The following is a 9,305-nucleotide window of genomic DNA, read 5'->3' on the forward strand; positions in this document are numbered from 1 at the left end:
CATAGGGGATGACACTCATCTCTTCTATATCTTCTGCCGTGGTCGGACATTGAGCTGAGCTCAATTTCACACCTTGTAACACAGGCAAGAACCCCTTCTTAGACTGATCCATATTGAACTTCTTCAATATCTTATCAAGGTATGTGCTTTGTGATAGACCTATGAGGCGTCTTGATCTATCTCTATAGATCTTGATACCTAATATATAAGCAGCTTCTCCAAGGTCCTTCATTGAAAAACTCTTATTCAAGTAGGCCTTAATGCTGTCCAAGAGTTCTATATCATTTCCCATCAAAAGTATGTCATCTACATATAATATGAGAAATGCTACAGAGCTCCCACTCACTTTCTTGTAAACGCAGGCTTCTCCATAAGTCTGCGTAAACCCAAACGCTTTGATCATCTCATCAAAGCGAATGTTCCAACTCCGAGATGCTTGCACCAGCCCATAAATCGAGCGTTGGAGCTTGCACACCTTGTTAGCATTCTTAGGATCGACAAAACCTTCTGGCTTCATCATATACAATTCTTCCTTAAGGAAACCATTAAGGAATGCTGTTTTGACGTCCATTTGCCATATCTCATAATCATAGAATGCGGCAATTGCTAACATGATTCGAACGGACTTTAGCTTCACTACCGGTGAGAAAGCCTCATCGTAGTCAACTCCTTGAACTTGTCGATAACCCATGGCGACAAGCCGAGCTTTATAGATGGTCACATTACCATCCACGTCTGTCTTCTTCTTAAAGATCCATTTATTTTCTATGGCTCGCCGCTCAACGGGCAAGTTAGTCAAAGTCCATACTTCGTTTTCATACATGGATCCTATCTCGGATTTCATGGCTTCTAGCCATTTGTCGGAATCCGGGCCCGCCATCGCTTCTTCATAGTTCGAAGGTTCAACGTTGTCTAACAACATGATTTCCAAGACAGGGTTGCCATACCACTCTGGTGCGGAACATGTCCTTGTGGACCTATGAAGTTTAGTAGCAACTTGATCTGAAATTTCATGATCATCATCATTAACTTCCTCTCTAGTCGGTGCAGGCACCTCAGGAACATTTTCTTGAGTTGCGCCATTTTCCGGTTCAAGAGGTAATACTTCATCAAGTTCTACTTTCCTCCCACTTACTTCTTTCGAGAGAAACTCTTTCTCTAGAAAAGATCCATTCTTGGCAACAAAGATCTTGCCTTCGGATCTGAGGTAGAAGGTATACCCAATAGTTTCTTTAGGGTATCCTATGAAGACGCATTTTTCCAACTTGGGTTCGAGCTTTTCAGGTTGAAGTTTCTTGACATAAGCATCGCATCCCCAAACTTTTAGAAACGACAGCTTAGGTTTCTTTCCAAACCATAATTCATCCGGTGTCGTCTCAACGGATTTCGACGGAGCCCTATTTAAAGTGAATGCGGCAGTCTCTAAAGCATAGCCCTAAAAAGATAGCGGTAAATTGGTAAGAGACATCATAGATCGCACCATATCTAATAGAGTGCGATTACGACGTTCGGACACACCATTACACTGAGGTGTTCCAGGCGGCGTGAGTTGTGAAACTATTCCACATTTTCTTAAGTGTGTGCCAAATTCGTGACTCAAGTATTCTCCTCCACTATCTGATCGCAGGAACTTGATTTTCCTGTCATGTTGATTTTCAACCTCACTCTGAAATTCCTTGAACTTTTCAAAGGTCTCAGACTTGTGTTTCATTAAATAGATATACCCATACCTACTCAAGTCATCAGTGAGGGTGAGAACATAACGATAGCCACCGCGAGCCTCAACACTCATTGGACCGCACACATCAGTATGTATGATTTCCAATAAGTTGGTTGCTCGCTCCATTGTTCCTGAGAATAGAGTCTTGGTCATTTTACCCATGAGGCATGGTTCGCACGTGTCAAATGATTCATAATCAAGAGACTCTAAAAGTCCATCTGCATGGAGCTTCTTCATGCGTTTGACACCTATGTGACCAAGGTGGCGGTGCCACAAGTATGTGGGACTATCATTATCAACCTTACATCTTTTGGTACTCACACCATGAATATGTGTAGCATTACGCTCGAGATTCATTAAGAATAAACCATTCACCATCGGAGCATGACCATAAAACATATCTCTCATATAAATAGAACAACCATTATTCTCGGATTTAAATGAGTAGCCATCTCGTATTAAACGAGATCCTGATACAATGTTCATGCTCAAACTTGGTACTAAATAACAATTATTGAGGTTCAAAACTAATCCCGTAGGTAAATGTAGAGGTAGCGTGCCGACGGCGATCACATCGACCTTGGAACCATTCCCGACGCGCATCGTCACCTCGTCCTTCGCCAGTCTCCATTTATTCTGCAGCTCCTGCTTTGAGTTACAAATGTGAGCAAATGCACCGGTATCAAATACCCAAGAGCTACTACGAGTATTGGTAAGGTACACATCAATTACATGTATATCACATATACCTTTCGTGATGCCGGCCTTCTTGTCCGCTAAGTATTTGGGGCAGTTCCGCTTCCAGTGACCACTTCCCTTGCAATAAAAGCACTCAGTCTCCGACTTGGGTCCATTCTTTGGCTTCTTCCCGGCAGCTTGCTTGCCGGGCGCGGCAACTCCCTTGTCGTCCTTCTTGAAGGTTTTCTTACCCTTGCCTTTCTTGAACTTAGTGGTTTTATTCACCATCAACACTTGATGTTCCTTTTTGACTTCTACCTCTGCTGATTTCAACATTGCAAATACTTCAGGAATGGTCTTTTCCATCCCCTGCATATTGAAGTTCATCACAAAGCTCTTGTAGCTCGGTGGAAGCGACTGGAGGATTCTTTCAATGACCGCGTCATCCGGGAGATTAACTCCCAGCTGAGTCAAGCGGTTATGTAACCCAGACATAGTGAGTATGTGCTCACTGACAGAACTATTTTCCTCCATCTTACAGCTGAAGAACTTGTCGGAGACTTCATATCTCTCGACCCGGGCATGAGCTTGAAAAACCATTTTCAGCTCTTCGAACATCTCATATGCTTCGTGTCTCTAAAAACATTTTTGGAGCCCCGGCTCTAAGCTGTAAAGCATGCCGCACTGAACGGGGGAGTAATCATCGAAACGTGTCTGCCAAGCGTTCATAACGTCTTGTTTAGCAGGGAGAACAGGTGCTTCACCTAGCGGTGCTTGTAGGACATAATCTTTCTTGGCAGCTATGAGGATAATCCTCAGGTTCCGGACCCAGTCCGTATAGTTGCTACCATCGTCTTTCAGCTTGGTTTTCCCTAGGAACGCATTGAAGTTGAGGACAACGTTGGCCATTTGATCTACAAGACATATTGTAAATATTTTAGACTAAGTTCATGATAATTAAGTTCATCTAATCAAATTATTTAATGAACTCCCACTTAGATAGACATCCCTCCAGTCATCTAAGTATAACATGATCCGAGTTAACTAGGCCGTGTCCGATCATCACGTGAGACGGACTAGTCAACATCGGTGAACATCTTCATGTTGATCGTATCTTCTATACGACTCATGCTCGACCTTTCGGTCTTCTGTGTTCCGAGGCCATGTCTGTACATGCTAGGCTCGTCAAGTCAACCTAAGTGTTTGCATGTGTAAATCTGTCTTACACCCGTTGTATGTGAACGTTGGAATCTATCACACCCGATCATCACGTGGTGCTTCGAAACAACGAACTGTCGCAACGGTGCACAGTTAGGGGGAACACTTTCTTGAAATTATTATGAGGGATCATCTTATTTACTACCGTCATTCTAAGTAAACAAGATGCAAAAACATGATAAACATCACATGCAATCAAATAATAATAGTGACATAATATGGCCAATATCACATAGCTCCTTTGATCTCCATCTTGGGGCTCCATGATCATCTTGTCACCGGCATGACACCATGATCTCCATCATTATGATCTCCATCGTCGTGTCTCCATGAAGTTGCTCGCCAACTATTACTTCTACTACTATGGCTAACGCGTTTAGCAATAAAGTAAAGTAATTTACATGGCGTTTCTCAATGACACGCAGGTCATACAAAAAATAAAGACAACTCCTATGGCTCCTGCCGGTTGTCATACTCATCGACATGCAAGTCGTGATTCCTATTACAATAGCATGAACATCACATATATATCATTCATCATTCATCACAACTTTGGCCATATCACATCACAAAACACTTGCTGCAAAAACAAGTTAGACGTCCTCTAATTGTTGTTGCAAGTTTTACGTGGCTGCAATAGGGTTCTAGCAAGAACGTTTTCTTACCTACGTGAAAGCCACAACGTGATTTGTCAACTTCTATTTACCCTTAATAAGGACCCTTTTCATCGAATCCGCTCCAACTAAAGTGGGAGAGACAGACACCCGCCAGCCACATTATGCAACTAGTGCATGTTAGTCGGTGGAACCGGTCTCACGTAAGCGTACGTGTAAGGTTGGTCTGGGCCGCTTCATCCCACAATACGGCTGAAGCAAAATAAGACTAGTAGCGGCAAGAAAGTTGACAACATCTACGCCCACAACAAATTGTGTTCTACTCGTGCAAAGAGAACTACGCATAAACCTGGCTCTGATACCACTGTTGGAGAACGTTGCAGAAAACAAAAAATTTTCCTACGGTTTCACCAAGATCCATCTATGAGTTCATCTAGCAACGAGTGATCGGATGCATCTACATACCTTGTAGATCGCGAGCGGAAGCGTTCAAAGAACGGGGACGAGGGAGTCGTACTCGACGTGATCCAAATCACCGGAGATCCTAGCGCTGAACGGACGGCACCTCCGTGTTCAACACACGTACGGTCAGCGTGACGTCTCCTCCTTCTTGATCCAGCAAGGGGAAAGGAGAGGTTGAGGAAGATGGCTCCAGCAGCAGCACGACGGCATGGTGGTGGTGGAGAAGCAGTACTCCGACAGGGCTTCGCCGAGCTCTACGGAGGAGGAGGAGGTGTTAGAGGGGAGAGGGAGGCGCCAAGGGCATGGGTGCGGCTGCCCTCCCTCCCCCCTCTATATATAGGGAACCTAGGGGGGCGGCCCTAGGAGATGCAATCTCCTAGGGGGGCGGCGGCCAAGGCGTGGGGGGTTGCCCCCAAGCAAGGGGGCGCCCCCCTTTACGGTTTCCCCTACCCTAGGCGCATGGGCCCTAGGGGGAAGTGGCGCCCCAGCCCACTTTGGGCTGGATCCCTTCCCACTTCAGCCCATGGGGCCCTCCGGGATAGGTGGCCCCACCCGGTGGACCCCCGGGACCCTTCCGGTGGTCCCGGTACAATACCGGTGACCCCGAAACTTGTCCCGATGGCCGAAATAGGACTTCCTATATCTAATTCTTTACCTCCGGACCATTCCGAAACTCCTCGTGACGTCCGGGATCTCATCCGGGACTCCGAACAACATTCAGGTTACTGCATATACATATCCCTACAACCCTAGCGTCACCGAACCTTAAGTATGTAGACCCTACGGGTTCAGGAGACATGTAGACATGACCGAGATTGCTCTCTGGTCAATAACCAACAGCGGGATCTGGATACCCATGTTGGCTCCCACATGCTCCTCGATGATCTCATCGGATGAACCACGATGTCGAGGATTCAAGCAACCCCATATACAATTCCCTTTGTCAATCGGTATGTTACTTGCCCGAGATTCGATCATCGGTATCCCAATACCTCGTTCAATCTCGTTACCGGCAAGTCACTTTACTCGTACCGTAATGCATGATCCCGTGACCAGACACTTGGTCACTTTGAGCTCATAATGATGATGCATTACCAAGTGAGCCCAGTTATACCTCTCCGTCATACGGAGTGACAAATCCAAGTCTTGATTCGTGTCAACCCAACAGACACTTTCAGAGATACCCGTAGTATACCTTTATAGTCACCCAGTTACATTGTGACGTTTGGTATACCAAAGTACTCCTACGGTATCCGGGAGTTACACCATCTCATGGTCTAAGGAAAAGATACTTGACATTGGAAAACTCTAGCAAATGAACTATACGATCTTGTGCTATGTTTAGGATTGGGTCTTGTCCATCACATCATTCTCCTAATGATGTGATCTCGTTATCAATGACATCCAATGTCCATAGTCAGGAAACCATGACTATCTGTTGATCAACGAGCTAGTCAACTAGAGGCTTACTAGGGACATGTTGGTGTCTATTATTCACACATGTATTACGATTTCCGGATAACACAATTATAGCATGAATAAAAGACAATTATCATGAACAAGGAAATATAATAATAATGCTTTTATTATTGCCTCTAGGGCATATTTCCAACACATACTTGTATTACAAGTTCACAGAGAGTATCAACCATGACATCACAACTTTGGATTGCAGAAAAGATCACTCATATTCTAGCCAAGAAACCAAACACTACTGCAAAGAAACTTAAAGTAGACTTGCAAAAGCAATACCCCATTAAGGTGAAGTATAACACGATGTGGAAGGCAAAACAAAGGGCAATGAAACAATTATATGGTGACTGGGCAAATACTTTTAGGATGCTTTATAAATTCAAAGCAGAGGTGGAGAAGAGGTCACCTAGAAGTGTTGTGGAGATAGATACTGAGGTAACAAAGAATGAAAGAGTCATTTTCTCTAAGTTTTTTATGGCTTTAAAGCCTTGCATTGATGGCTTCAAGACAGGGTGTCGTCCATATTTGAGCATAGACTCATCATTTTTGACTGGCAACTGTAATGGTCAATTGGCAGCTTGCAATGCTTTGGACGGACACAATTGGATGTTCCCTGTTGCTATTGGCTTATTTCAGTCAGAGATAGAGGTCCCGTGGACATGGTTCATGACGCAGTTGAAAAGATGCATAGAGCTAGTGTCACCTTTGGTAGTCCACACAGATGCATGCAAAGGGCTAGAAAACGCAGTGAAGAATGTTTTCCCCCATTATGGGCAGAGGGAGTGCTTCGGCCATATGTGGATGAATTTGATCAAAAAATTCAGAGGGGAAGAATTTGGTCGCATGTGGCCAGCAGCAAGATCTTATACTAAACAGACAAATTCATATCATCTTGGTACGATAATGCCAGCATGCCCTGAGTTTGGTCCATGGGTGAACACCTACCATTCTCTACTATGGTATAGGTCAGGATTTAACACTGCCATCAAGTGTGATCATATCAACAACAACTTGGCAGAAAGTTTTAACAACAAGGTGAAGCAGTTAAAAAATTTGCATGTGCATGACATGGTTGACCAAATTAGGATCATGATCATGTGCTTGTGGGAATGGAGAAGAAGGATTGGTGATTGTCTACAAGGGGATACGCTTCCTGCAGTGATACAACAGGTGGTCAACAGGAGCGGAAATCTTACACATTTATTTGTTGAAAAATCTTCTGTGTGGGGTGCTGGAGTAGAGATACCAAAACTGGTAGAAGGCATGTTGTTAACACTAAAATGCATGATTGCACTTGTTTGGAGTGGCTGCACACTGGGAAACCATGTGATCATGCCATATTTTTCTTGGCCTCCCGAATAAAGAAAAAAATGCACCCATATTTGCACGAATATTACTCAGTAGCAAGATTCAAGGCTGCAGATGCAACTCCAATTCCAGCACTTACAGATCAGTCTCAGTGGCCTGAAGTGGAAATTGAATTTTCCATGTGTCCTCCCCTAAGAAAAAGAAAGGCTGGCACGCCTAAAGATAGTAGATTCAAGGCATGGTTTGAGTAAGGTGGGAGTAGTAAAATGGGCAAGGGAAAGAAGGATGCAAAGCCAAAAAGGTCCCAAAAAGGTAACAAAACTAGATGCAAGTTGTGCCAGCAACTTGGGCACCGAGTTGGATCTCCCAAATGTTGTTACACTCCTGAAAGGCCAAAGTATGTGGGCATATGTTTGCATTGTTTACTATTTTGTTGCATTTTTCAATCACTAACTAGTTGACGTGCTTTATCTTTTTAGGAGGAAGCGTGCAGGTGAGCCCCTTGTTGTTGAAGAGTGTTGGCCAAAGAAAAAAGCAAGAGGTGATGGCTCTAGAAGAAAGAGAAGTTTTGGTGAAACAATACACATTCAACCAGACTTGGATGGTGTGGTGCAAAATGAGCAAGAGTTGGATGTGCTGCTGCAAGATGAGAAAGATTTTGATGTTGTGGTGCCAACTGAAGATATGGGTACCTCTGAAGATATTCCAGCTGATGTTGTGCAAGCTGAGCCTATGTTGAAATTTGAGTTGCCAACTAAAGATATTCCAGCTAATGTGGTGCCAACTGAGCCTATAGTGGAAGTTGTGTTGCCAACTGGTGATATTGGGTCTGATGATACTGCAACTGTTGTGGTGCGAAATGAAGCTTGTGTTCCAGGCAGTTCAATGAAGAAAATCAAGAGCTTGAGTGAACTGGGTGTTGTACAACCAAAAACAAGAATTGGTAAAAAGAAGAAGAAATCGAGTGGTAGGAAGAAGCAGAATTGAAAAATTGTTGAAACTTGTGTATTGCTACTATGTTGTAGTAATAAAACCTTTCCTGAATTTGTGTAATGGTGTTTTTACTTTGATATGATGTGTATTTGTGTAATACTATTCAAGTTTGAGACAAAATTCAAATTTCAAGTTATTTGGTCTGTGGTATTGGTGTTATAATGATTTCTGGACTATTATGCATGTTAGTTGATTAATCGGGGCACTTTTATTATGTGAAACTATGGACATGAAAAATGTGCTCCACGTGACCTCCAAAACCCCTCCAAAGCTAGGAAAAACAGACCCATTTGTAAGCAAGTTTTTTTTCGACCTTCTCTAAATGAGCCCAAAAAGGAAACTTGACATCTAGTGTGTGTATATAAGAGTCCTTCCTGATATTGGATCGTTTCGATCAAGTATGACATGTTTAACACTAAACCCTAGCTCACTTCTCTTCAAAACCCTACAACCTCGTTCTTGATAGCCATCTATTGTGAAGGTTTTTTCATGAAAACATCCGTAGTACAAGTTTCTTATTTTTTCCTGATACTTAGTCACATAGAACAATGATCGACACAAGTTTTATATATTTTTGATTTTGTTCTGAATTAGTTATGCTCAACCCTAAACGTTGAAAACCCCTCAAAACCACATCAAAACCCCATCGAAACCCCACACTCCTCTGGGCCATTGGATCGCTATGAATGGACGGTCTGGATCATGCACTAGGGCTATGTCAGCGATCCACGGGCTGCACTCTGATTGGTTGATTCGAAGATGCTGAATATTATAACATGCAGCATTCTGGACCATTGGATGGATGTGAACATAAGCAACGGTCTGGATCAGGAGCCATG

The 9,305-nt window shown here is 43.5% G+C and overlaps 1 pseudogene; it reads left to right on the top strand.

The window, feature by feature from the left end:
• LOC123057318 (uncharacterized) overlaps positions 1-8,460 on the top strand; it is a 35,802-nt pseudogene extending 27,342 nt beyond the window's left edge.
• Positions 8,461-9,305: the final 845 nt, after the last annotated feature.

Source organism: Triticum aestivum, chromosome 3A (assembly GCF_018294505.1).
Source record: "Triticum aestivum cultivar Chinese Spring chromosome 3A, IWGSC CS RefSeq v2.1, whole genome shotgun sequence".
NCBI lineage: Eukaryota > Viridiplantae > Streptophyta > Magnoliopsida > Poales > Poaceae > Triticum > Triticum aestivum.